The 13,424-nt window shown below is 34.4% G+C and overlaps 1 protein-coding gene and 1 long non-coding RNA gene across 13 annotated transcripts in view; one reads left to right on the top strand and one right to left on the bottom strand.

Moving 5' to 3' along the window:
- Positions 1-4,154, top strand: part of LOC123001085 (uncharacterized) — a 50,654-nt gene extending 46,500 nt beyond the window's left edge. The window contains exon 3 of the long non-coding RNA XR_006409631.2: positions 3,985-4,154. This is a non-coding gene — a long non-coding RNA (uncharacterized LOC123001085). The remainder of the gene's footprint in view (positions 1-3,984) is intronic.
- The window catches only part of LARP1B (La ribonucleoprotein 1B), a 116,779-nt gene that overhangs the window by 37,501 nt on the left and 65,854 nt on the right, over positions 1-13,424 (bottom strand). The window lies entirely within an intron of this gene.

Below are 13,424 nucleotides of genomic sequence, written 5' to 3'. Positions count from 1 at the left end.
AAATAAATAAAATTTAAAAAAATTTTAAACAACTGTAGCTTTTAAAGTAATCTATCCTTTTTCTCTGGCTTTTACTATTTGTTTTTAGCAGTTTTACAATGATGGCCTTGATGTGGATTTCCTTGAATTTATAGTCTTTGGAGTTCTTAAGACTTCTTAAGTTACCCCTCATCAGTTTTGGCAAAATGCCACCCATAATCTCTTCAAATATTACTTCTGCCTTATTCTCTCACTCCTCTCTCTTCTGAGTATATGTTAGACCTTTTGACTGTATCTCCTATGTCTTATATTACTTTCTGTATTTTCCACCTTTTTTGCTCCATGCTTCACTCTGGAGTCTTTTGATGTATAGTTTAGTAATTCTGCATTCAGCTGTACTTCTCTACTGTTAAGGCAACCTACTGTGCTCAGTTATTATACTTTTCATTTCTGGAATGTCCATTTGGTTCTTTTTAAAAGATTTTAGTTCTCTACTGAAATTCTCCACCTTTGTTGTTGTTTTTTTTTTAATCATATTACCAATAGCTAACTTAAAATCTGTTTGATAACTCTTATCTGAATCTCTATGGGTCTAGTTCTTGTTTCTTTCTTTTTTGTTTGTTTTTCCTACCACATCATCTTGTCTTCTTAATATGCCTGGTTATTTTTTGAGAGTCAGACATTATTATTAAAAATTTGAGGCCTAGGATGCTATTTTCCTCCAGAAAGGATTTGTTTGCTTCAGTTAAGTGGCTACAGGCATCAGAATGTTGAGTCAATGAAAGATTAAAATTATTAGAAGCTGACCACTGAAAGCAGAACTTTTAAAGTTCCTAAAGCCTGGAAGGTTTACTGGAAAGTCCCCTTCCCTCTAGTTGTTGAATTCCAATTTTTGTCACCCTAGCCCCATGAATTTTTTTTTTAACCTCTTCTCTGCCTCTCAGTTGCTTTTTCTGGAACTGACAGATGCCTCTAAGGAAATGCAGACACTGATGCCAGTCTTCTTTAGATTTCCTTCTTCCAGATTTTGACCACACAATTCTTTACTATATTGTTAGCTCTACTGTGCCTTCACAAAGATTTTTTTAAAAAACCAACCTTCCTAGTTGTTCTTAGTAGGAGGATTCATATGAATTAGCTAATCTACCACAACTAATGTACAATCAAATCTAATTTTTGGTTTTTTTAAAAATTTATACCTTGCCTTGCTCAAAAAGGGGCCAAAGAATCTTAATAATCAAATGGATAAGAAATACTTATAAACACGAGTTACATTTCAGTATGAGAGTTAAAAATAGGCACATATGAGGTACAAGAGTAGAAGGGAAGAGTGATTTTTCTGGAGTACATAACAATAAAAGCTATCGAAGAAGTATTTCCTGAGAGTATAATATTTTAATTAGATTTTGCAATCTAAGGGATGAAAAGGAGTTTGGCAAACAAACCATATGAAAAGATACTGCAGGCAGAGGGAACAAAACATGCAATGTAGTAAGGATGGAGTATAAAATTTAAGTCTGAAAGCAGTGGCACAATGAAGATAGACAGATATGTAAGAGCCAAATCATAAATTATTATTTGCCAAGGAATTTGCACTTTACCTTGGAGGGGTGAGTAAAGAAGCACTGACTAGCATTAAGAAAAATATAGAAAGGTCAAATCTATACCTTAGAAATTTGAGGGATTTACATTCTTTTCCTTGGGATCATTTACTTTGAAAATAATGTAAGCCTGAGACTGTACCCATCATTGCAATCACATGGAGAAAGCCTGACTGAAAATGAAATTAACATAGAAGAAAGCACACCAAAGATAGGGAGCAGAGAGATGCAAAATCATTCTCTTAAGTTTCATATAAAGACCTGCCTGAAAGCAAGGACTGCTTCTTGGACTTCTAGTAATAAATTCCCTTACTTGCTAGGAAGAAAGGAAGAAAGGAGAAAGAAAGGAAGAAGACTACTCTGACAAGAGGAAAGCTAGAAAGAGAATAAACTAGAGCCAAGAACCTAGTGTACAAACCACATGGAGAGATGATGCAGGCCAGAACTATCGTAAGTCAGTAGGAAAAAATAGGAAAGAATGGAGAGGGCTTAATGACAAATTGCATGTTGAAAGTTAGAAGTTGATAAAGAATCCTGAGGTATTCAAACTAAATTTAAAAATACAGGAGACAAATTTGGGATAGGTTCCTTTAATTTCTTTAAATGGAGACAACATAAATGAGATATCTGAGGAACAAGAGAGACAGCTGCAAAATCTAATAGACTGGTTATATATTGCTAGATACTCACAGACACTGGAAAGTCATTAGCATACAGTTAATGACAAACACCTGGGAGTAGATTCTCTTACTTGTGGACAAGATACTACAAGATAACAAAGTAATAAGAGAAGAGATCAAAGACAGAACCAGGGAAGGACACATTTAAAAAGCAAGCAAAAACTGTACACTTAAAAATGGTTAACACATCTATATACATCTACAATAAAAAAAATGGACATCCAAGAATATACATCTACAATAAAAAAAATGGACATCCAAGAAAAAAAAGAGAGGGGCAAGTAGACCACCGTGTTGTGTCATAAAGTATGAAAAGGGCTAAACAGATGGGGACATATCAGTTGTACATGAGTCATCCTGACCGGATTTGAGACATTTTGAACATCAAAATGAATAATGACAGGGGCAGCAGGTGGCTCAGGTGGCTGTGTCCAACTCTTGGTTTTGGCTCAGGTCATGATCTCAGGGACATGGGATCAAGCCCTGCATAGGGCCCTGCACTCAGTGGGAAGTCTATTTGAGATTCTCTCTCTCCCTTTCTCTCCGCCCTTGCCCCCATGCTCTCTCTAAAATAAATAAATAAATAAATAAATAAATAAATAAATATTTTTTTTAAAAAAGAATAATGGCAGGAATGAAAAGGAATCCATTCCAGAGTCCATACGGACCCTAAAATAAATAAATAAATAAATAAATAAATAAATAAATAAATAAATAAAATGGAGAAGAAAGTTTTTTTCTAATAAGAGAATGCAAAGTAATTAACATAAAGGGAACAAATAAAATTACCATCATATAATCACCATGTTAGTAATATATTCAGGCAAATATCTTCAATAAAGGCTAAAACATTGAGTGAATACTCTGGGGAGCAGTTTCATATTGTCACTCCAGAGATCACTCATTAATTACAATGGGAAAAAGGTACCTTTACAATGAAGAAATACGGTACACATCTTGATAACCAAATGACCAATTCTAGAACTGACATCATTATATCTCCTGAGGTAATGTACTGAACAGTGTACAACATCACCTAAGTAATATTACTGCCAAAATATTTAACCTGAAATTAATCACATGGAAATGCCAGGCAAACCTAAACTGAGGGAAATTTTACAAAATTACTAACCTGGATGCTTCAAAAATGTCAATGTCATGAAAGAAAAAAGGCTGAGGAACCCATCTAAATGAAAGAACATTAAAATACATAATTCTAAAAGCAATATTTAATCCTTGGTTAGAGCTGGTATCAAAAAAAAATAAAAAGTTTTAAAGGAATTATGGTAATTGGGAGACATCTAAACATGGACTGTATATTAGATAATAGCATTCTATCAATGCTAAACTTCCTGTGTTTGATAGTAATGGTTATGAAGGAGAATACACTTGTTTTTAGGAGGTACAGCATAACAGATGTAGTGATGAAGTGGTGTAATGTCTACAACTAACTCTCACATTGTTCAGGAAATCGCACGTATTTTATGTACATCTATAAATGTATTATATGTAGAGGGAAAAAAGCAAATGTGATAAGATGTTAACAACTGTTGAATCTAGGTGAAGAGTATACTGGTGTTCATTATATTATTCTTGCAACTTTTCTAAAGGTTTGAAACACTCCAAAACAAAGACTTAGAGGGAATAAAATGCAGATGTGTATTACTGATAAACATGTCTATAGAATATATAAAAAACTAACACACCTTAATAATGTCTTTCAGAAGTATACATTTATCTACAATTCATATTGCCAAGAGTAAGAGAGGAAGTTGAAGCAGGAAGGGTTCCCTTCAGCCAAGTTTCTGGAAAGAACCCTTGGCACTTCAACTTTCTCACCTCCTATTTATATCAATATGAACTGCAGTCTGGATGGTAGAAGGAGATGAACAGTTAAGGTAAGATATTTTTTTTAAGGATGAATATGACCTTAGAAAAATTAAGAAACCAGTAGAAACAAAAATTAAAGTTGATAATACGTCCTTTTGTGGATCATGATCCCAGAAACCATTTATCTTTTTGGCTTCTTCATGTGAAACTGTACATAACCACACCTATTTTTTCTCCTAATAAGTACTAGTGGGCATTCTTTTCTTTTTTGTACCCTCTTCTGTTTTTCTATACCTTAAAAGTTCAATAATTTTTCCAGTTTTAATTCTCCCTTCTACACTAAGTAACCCAAAATCTACATTACTGGCTTTCTTACCATCTACAGGATTTAGAGAGAAGATTAAAGACATTTTACATGAAGAGACACCATGACGCCAGTCAACATTTTCAAATCTAATCCCAATATCATTCCCTTTCAGTTTTTCCTTGTTAATGTTCCTATTTCTATCACACTGATACTATGAACTGTTTCTTTAAAATCTCTTCCCAAATTGGCACTTTTTCATTCTCACAAAGCCTAGAACATAATCATTAATGAATGTTGAAAAAAAAATTATATCCCTTTGGCTCAACATTTCATTTCACCTTTATTATAAATGAGTTTAACTCATTTATAATTGTGTTCAATTAAACCACAGTAAATCATATTTTGATCACACCACTTTATAAGAACTACAACTCTCCTTATTCTAAATTCCTACATAGCTTTCAAGATACTTCACAGTCTGGTCCCATCCTACCTACCCAAACAATTCTCAATTTCAGTAAAGTACCATCGCTAACATTTAACTTACAAAAATTTGATTTAGGGGCGCCTGGGTGGCTTAGTTGGTCAAGCATCTGACTCTTGGTTTCTGTTCAGGTCATGATCTTGCATCCTGTGTCAGACTCCATGCTCAGCGGGGAGTCTGCTTGAGATTCTCTTTCCTTCCCCATCTGCCCCTCCCCCCACCCTCTCTCTCAAATACACTTTTTTAAAAAAGAAATTTGATTTATACTTGTGCAGCAATAACAATAACTGTAATGTGCCAGCAATGCAACTGCCATTCTATTCAATGAACAAATGTACTAATGTAATTAAACCCTAAAATGCTAACTCACATAAGAAAAAAAACAAAAAAGGATGTATACATTTTAATAATGTCCTGATCACTGGAAAGTAAAGTGTCCAAACAAGTAGAGTTACACCAAATCCTCAAGGACCTTATTTTATAATTAAGGGGTTTTTTGTTCTGTTTGTTTTTTGTTTTTAAGTAGGTGCCATGCCCACTGTGGAGTGCAATGCAGGGCTTGAACTCACAACCTGAGATCAAGACCTGAGCTGAGATCAAGAGTCAATTAACTGACTGAGCCACCCAGGTGCCCCAAGGGCTTTTGTATTTTAAAAATAAAGTTGAGAACCATAGAGAAACAGCATTTGCATTATTTTAAAAATTAGTCTCTAAGAAGAAAGCACGGACATAAAGAGCCACCAAGTTAGAATCTTTCATAAATTTGCTCAAGTACTTCAAACAGTGAAACATTTGAGTATTATAAGTATAATCCTCCTACATTATTATGTACATGATAAATTTACATGTGCACATTATGATGTGAGGCTATACTTAAAATGAAATACATATCTGATGGGTGGCTTAAGGGAGTTTAAAAAATACTTTGGTTATACCCAACTTACAACTTAAAAGGACTCTAGAATCAATTCCCAAGTAATACTTAATTCTACTGTATTAGAGAGTTCACAAAGTTAGGTATTCTTAGACCAATCAATATTGAGCAACCTTTCTTTGCTAAACAGACAATATAAGAAAATTGCAAGCTGTGTTTTTCATAAATTCTATCATTATTAAGATATCAGTAAGTACATCTGATACCAGCCGAAGTGTCCCAATGAAAATAAAAACATACTGATACAAAATACCAATTTTTAGCATTGTACAACTATCAGCCTAAGACTGTGATTTCTGAGAGGAGAAATTCACAAGGTGGATTCCACCATCACCTGAGCTCTCTTTTTGGACACAATTTCCCAACCATGGCATAGGACGCTTCAAACCAAGGAAAGAATGGCTGTCCTCCTGAGCTGAGAAGGTAGTGCTTAGCATTCTGGGAAGCTGCAGCAATGGAATCTGTGAAAAGAACATTGAAGAAGACGGAGCTATGAAGGGTAAGGGGGCAGTAAGTTCGAGTAAGGGTCAGATCCCTGATGGCTAAACTACATACATGCAGGACAAAACTCCCTGAGACATATCCAAAAGTGGCTGCTATGGGGTTGAGATAAACAGGTATACTAAAGGTCCACAGTATTGGCAAATGGCAAGCATACACATCCAGTTGAGAATGGAGACCTCTTGTTAACCACTCAATAATACCCAGGGCATGCAGGTAAGATACAGTTTAAAAATTAGGCCTTGCTATAAAGTAAAGCCCACACCCTAAAGAAAGATCTACTCTAGGTTCCTAGCACAGCCTAACACAAAATTTGGCAATACATTGAGTAAGACAGAGTTTAGAGGTTAAGTTTTGCCAAGCTAAAGGCGTTGATCAAATCTGATCAAACAAAGAGGAAATCAAGCCCACACAATTCCAAGCTGGCCAGCTAACTGAACAAAAAAACCAACATTCATCAAGGGAAGATGACATAATCTATACTCTCTAAAGTAAAGCATTTACAATGTTCCATAAAATATTTTTTAAATTATTAGATGTGAAAAGAAATAGGAATACATAACCCAAAGTCAAGAAAAAAAGCAGTCAACAGAAACTGTCTTCCAGATGTCTCAAATGTTGGACTTTAAGACAAGGACTTTATTTTTTTTTTTAAAGATTTTATTTATTTATTTGACAGAGAGACAGCCAGCGGGAGAGGGAACACAAGCAGAGGGAGTGGGAGAGGAAGAAGCAGGCTCCCAGTGGAGGAGCCTGATGTGGGGCTCGATCCCAAAATGCCGGGATCACGCCCTGAGCGGAAGGCAGACGCTTAACGACTGCACTACTCAGGCACCCCTAAGACAAGGACTTTAAAGCAACTATTACATATTTATGTTTGATGAACTGAAGGAAAAGATAGCCTCAATGAGTGAACAGATAAGGAATCTCAGCAGGAAAGAGCAAACTAAAAAGAATAGAAACTGTAAAACTAAAAAGATTGTGTTGGATGAGCTTAAAAATTGAGTGAGATGGCAGACAAAAGATAGTGAAATTAAAGACAGAGTAGTAGATATAATCCAATCGGTAGAACAAAGAGGGGAAAAAAAAGGTAAGAAAACAAAAAGAACCTCAGGACCTCTGAAACTATAAAATAGTGTAACATACATGTAATTGAAATCTGGAACTATAAAATGGTATAACATACATGTAATTGAAATCCCAAAATAATGAATAAGAAAGAGCAGGGGAAAATAATAGCTGAAATTCTCTCAGCTTTGAAGAAAAACTTCAAATTATTGGTCCAAGAATTTCAGTTAACCCTAAATTGAATGAATTCAAAGAAAACCAGTCTGAGACACATCACAGTAAAATTGCTGAAAATCAGTGGTAAAGTGGAAATCCTGAAAGCAGTCAGATGGGGAAAAAAGACACATACATACAAAGGAACAACAATACAAATAATGGTTGATTTCTCATTAGAAACAGTTAGAGACCTAAAGATAACAGAGTTTCATCTTTAAAATGCCAAAAGTAAAACTTTTCAATCCAGATTCTGTATCTAGTAAAGATATCATCCAAAAATTAGTGCAAAATAAAGACATTAAAGACATTATCAGGTAAACAACAACTGCGATGATTTGTCAACAGACCTGCTACAAGAAATGCTAGAAGAGTGCTCTTCAGGCTGAAAGGGAAATGATAGCAAACAGAAACATAGTATAGAAAGGAATTAAAAGGATAAATATAAAATACTATTATACTAAGTGAAATAAGTCAGAGAAATACAAATACCATATAATTTCACTTACATGTGGAATCTGAAAAACAAAATAAATGAATAAACAAACCAAAAGCAGAATCAAACCTATAAATACAGAGAACAAACTGATGGTTGCCACAGGGGAAGGATAGGAGAATGGGCAAAATGGACGAAGGGGACTGGGAGATACAGGAATCTAGTTAAGGAATGAATAAGTTATGGGGACAAAAGGTGCACCATAGGGAATTTGTCAATGGTACTGTAATAGTGTTGTATGGTAACAGACTGTAGCTACACTTGTGGTGAACATACCATATAGCACAGACTTGGATCACTATGTTGTACACCTGAAACTAATGTAACATTGTGTGTTAACTATACTCAAATTTTAAAAATTTAAGTTATTTTGTGCTGGTGGAAAAAAAAGACTTGTTTTCTTTTCACAATTTCTTTAAAACAACTGATACTTTAAAGCAAAATAATAACATTTTAACGTGGGATTTAGAATATATGTAAAAGAATATAATAGCAATAGCACATAGATAATGGAATTATATTTTTGTAATTACATATTTGTAAGTCTCAAAGTATTAAATGTTAGCTGAGAAATAAAAAGTATAAAGTGGTACAGTAATGGCTCTAAATAAATTATGAAGTTAAGGAAGCATATTATTAGCCCTGGAGTTAACCACTAAAATAAAAAGTATAAAGAGGTGTAACTAATATTCAAAAGAGGAAATGAAATATTATAAAATTTTAACATAAGAGGATCTAATATTTAAAGGACTCTAATATTTAAAAAATGTTAATCATATTTCTAAATAATCCATGAATGAAAGAAGAAATTACAAGAGAAATTATAAAATATTTCAACTACATAACAACACAGCAGATTAAAATTTGCTGGAAGAAGTTAAACCAAAGCTTAGAGAAATTTATAGCTTTAAATAATTGTTAAAGGAAGAAAGGGTTACTAGTGAATAATATGTTCCAACCTTAGGAAGCTAGAAAACAAGAGCAAATTAAATCCAAAGTAAACAGAAAAAATAAATAATATATAGTAAAAATCAATGATACAGAAACAACACTGAGAACATAAAACAACATTCTATGAAACACTTCGCTGTAGTTTTAATTTACATCTTCCTAATTAATAATAAGGTTAAGCATTTTTTTCATTTGTCTAGTAGTCATTTGGATTTCCTCTTTTCCAAAAACCACGTCCCTGTCTTTTGGTGATTTTTAAAAGGAGCTGTCTTTGTCTATTGAGTTTTAAGAATTCTAACACACTCTGGATAATCATTTGGGACCATATATATTTAAAAATATATTCTTTCAATTTGAAGATTATCTATTCTCCATATTCTTTTTTTTTTTTTTTTAAAGATTTTATTTATTTATTTGACAAAGAGAGACAGCCAGTGAGAGAGGGAACACAAGCAGGGGGAGTGGGAGAGGAAGAAGCAGGCTCCCAGCAGAGAAGCCTGATGTGGGGCTCGATTCCAGAACGTTGGGATCACGCCCTGAGCCGAAGGCAGATGCTTAATGACTGTGCCACGCAGGCGCCCCCTATTCTCCATATTCTTTAAAAAACACACTTATTTTTTGGTTGTTCTTTTTAAAAATTTTGTTTTATTAAGGTATAATTTGCAGCTTCAGGTGTACAATATAATGATTCACTATTCACTGCTCATAATGATGTGTACTCTTACCATCCCTTATTTCACCCATCCCCTCACCCACTTCCCCTCTGACAACCACAAGTTTTTTCTCTGTATTTAAGAGTCTGTTTTTTAGGGTTTTTTTGGTTGTTGTTGTTTATTCATTTGTTTTGTTTCATATGTGTATAAATTCCATATGAGTGAAAAGCATATGGTATTTATCTTTCTCTGACTGACTTACTGCACTTGGCATTATACCCTCTAGGTCCATGTTGTTGCAAATGGCAAGAGTTCATTGTTTTTATGGCTGAGTAATATTCCACTATATATATAGTAGAATAAAAAACACTTTTTTTGGTTACATATATATTTTGTTTATATATATACCTGTTTATCCACTCATCAATCAATGCACACTTGGGCTGCTTTCATATCATGGCTATGGTATATAATGCCGCAATAAACATATGGGTGCATATATCTTTTTGAATTAGTGTTTTTGTTTTCTTTGGGTAAATACCCAGTAGTGGAATTATTGGATCATATGGTAATTCTACTTTAAATTTTTTGAGGAACCTCCATACTATTTTCCACAGTGGTTGCACCAGCTTCCATTCCCACCAACAGTGCACATGGGCTCCTTTTATCTACATCCTTGCCAACATTTGTTATTTCTTGGTTTTGATTTCAGCCATTCTGACAGGGATAAGGTGATATCTCATTGTGGCTTTAATTTGCATTTCCCTGATGGTTAGTGATGTTGGGCATCTTTCATGTGTCTGTTGTCCATCTGTATGTCTACTCAAGCCCTCTGCCCATCTTTGGATTATCTGCTTTTTGGTGCTGAATAGTGTAAGTTTTCTATATATTTAAACTATTAGCCTCATACCGGATACATCATTTGCAAATATTTTCTCCCATTCAGTAGGTTGCCTTGTTTTGTTGTTGATGGTTTCCTTCACTGTGCAAAAACCTTTTATTTTGGTGTAGTCCCAATAGTTTAATTTTGCTTTTGTTTCCCTTGCCTGAAAAGACATATCTAGAAAGAGATTGCCATGGTTAATGTTAAAGAAATTACTGCCTATGTTTTAGGAATACTATGGTTTCAAGTCTTACATTTAAGGTCCCTAATCCATTTTGAATTTACTTTTGTATATTATGTAAAAAGGTGGTCCAGTTTCATTCTTTTGCATCTAACTGTTCAGTTTCCTAGCACCATTAGCTGAAGAGATTGTCTTTCCCACATTATATATTCTTGCTTCCTTTGTTGTAGATTGCCCATATATGTGTGGGTTTATTTCTGGGCCCTCTATTCTGCTCCATTAATCTATGTGTTTATTTTTCTGCCAGTACCATCCTGTTTTGATTACTATGGTTTTGTTACATACCTTAAAATTTGAGATTGCGATATCTCCAGTTTTGTTCTTCTTTCTTAAGATGCTTTGCAATTTGGGGTGTTTTGCGGTTCCATACATATTTTAGGATTATATGTTCTAGTTCTGTGGAAAATGTTGGTGTTTTTATAAAGATTGCATTACATTTCTTTGTAGTAGTACATTTCATTCGTATTGTATGAACATTTTAACAATACTCGTTCTTCCAATCCATGAGCACAACATAACTTTTCATCTATTTGTGTCATCTTCAATTTCTTTCATCAATGTTTAATAGTTTTAAGAGTACTTGTCATTCACCTGCTAGGTTGAGTTTATTTCTAGGTATTTATTCTTTTTGGTGCAATTGCAAATGGGATTATTTTTTCTTAATTTTTTTTTTTAAGATTTTATTTATTTATTCAACAGAGATAGAGACAGCCAGCGAGAGAGGGAACACAAGCAGGGGGAGTGGGAGAGGAAGAAGCAGGCTCATAGCGGAGGAGCCTGATGTGGGGCTCGATCCCGTAATGCCGGGATCATGCCCTGAGCCGAAGGCAGACGCTTAACCGCTGTGCCACCCAGGTGCCCCTCTTAATTTCTTTCTGCTACTTCATTATTAGTGTAAGGGAACTCAATAGATTTCTGTATATTAATTTTGTATTCTGCAACTTTACTGAATTCACTTATCAGTAGTTTTCATCAGTCATTTCTAGTTTTTTTGATGGATTCTTTAGAATTTTCTACATATAGTATCATGTCATCTGCCAATAATGAAAGTTTTACTTCTTCTTTACCAGTTGGAAGCCTTTTCTTTTCCTTGTCTGATTGCTATGGCTAGGACTTCAGTACTATGCTAAATAGAAGCAGTGTTAGACCATCCTTGTCTTGTTCCTGACCTTAAAGGAAAAGCTGTTTTTCACCACTGAGGATGTTAGCTGAGGGTTTTTCATATACGGCCTTTATTATGCTGAGGTATTTTCCCTCTCAACCAACTATTGAGTTTCTGTCATGAATGGAGGTTGTAAGTTGTCAAATGCTTTATCAGCATCTGTTAAGATGATCCAATAGTTTTTATCCTTTCTCCTGTTAATATGATGAATCATGTTGATTTATGAATACTGAACCACCCTTACATTCCTGAAATAAATCCCAATTATCATGGTGAATAATTTATAAAAATACTGGATTTGGTTTGCTAATATCTTATTCAGGATTTTTGCATCTATGTTCATCAGAGATATTGCCCTGTTGTTTTATTGGGGTGTCTTTATCTGGTTTTAGTTTCTGGGTAATGCTGGCTTTATAGAATGAATTTGGAAACTTCCCTTCCTCTTCTACTTTTTGGAATAATTTTAGAGTAACTGGTATTAACTCTCCTTTAAATGTTTGGTGGAATTCACCTGTGAAGCCATCTGGTCGTGGACTTTTGTTTTCTGTTTTTTGTGTTTTTGGACTACTGATTCAATTTCATTGCTAATTGGTCTGATCAAATTCTCCCTTTACTCCTGATTCAGTTTTGTAAGGTTATAGGTTCCTTGGAATGTATTCATTTCCTCTAGCTTGTCTAATTTGTTGGCATATAGTTTTCGTAATATTCTTATAATCTTTTGCCTTTATGTGGGATTGCTTACTTCTCCTTCATTTCTGATTTGAGTCCTCTTTTTTTCTTGATATGTCTAGCTAAAAGTTAATCAATTTCTTTCATCTTCTCAAAGAACCACTCCTGGTTTCATTAATCTGTTCTGTTTTTTTAGTCTCTATTTCTGCTCTGATTTTTATTATAGGAATCCCAGAAAAAGAAGAAAGAAAGGAGCACCTGAGTGGCTCAGTTGGATAAGTGTCTGCGTTTGGCTCAGGTCATGATCCCAGGGCTCTGGGATCGAGTCCCACAATGGGCTCCCTGCTCAGCAGGGAGTCTGCTTCTCCCTCCTCCCCTCCCCCCTGCTTGTGCTCTTTTGTGCGCTCTCTCTCATAAATAAATAAATAAATAATAATAAATAAATAAATAAATAAATAAAATCTTAAAAAAAAAGAAAAAGAAGAAAGAAGGGTCAGAAAACTTATTTAACAAAATAATAGCTGAAAACTTCCATAATCTGGGGGGTGGGGGAAGAGAAATCCAGATCCTGAAAACAGAGAGAGCACCCAAGGAGGTTTACACCACGACACAGCAAGTAAAATGGCATAAAAGTAGTGATAGAGAATTTTACAAGGAGCAAGGGAAAGGAAAATAGTTACATACAATGGAAACCCTATAAGGCTATCAGCTGATTTTTCAGTAGAAACTTTGCAGGCCAGTAGAGGGTGGCATGATATACTCAAAGTACTGA

Source organism: Ursus arctos, unplaced genomic scaffold (assembly GCF_023065955.2).
Source record: "Ursus arctos isolate Adak ecotype North America unplaced genomic scaffold, UrsArc2.0 scaffold_11, whole genome shotgun sequence".
In the NCBI taxonomy this organism is placed as follows: Eukaryota; Metazoa; Chordata; class Mammalia; order Carnivora; family Ursidae; genus Ursus; species Ursus arctos.
Note: the sequence above shows the minus strand (reverse complement) of the source record. Positions and strands in the feature narration are given on the sequence as shown.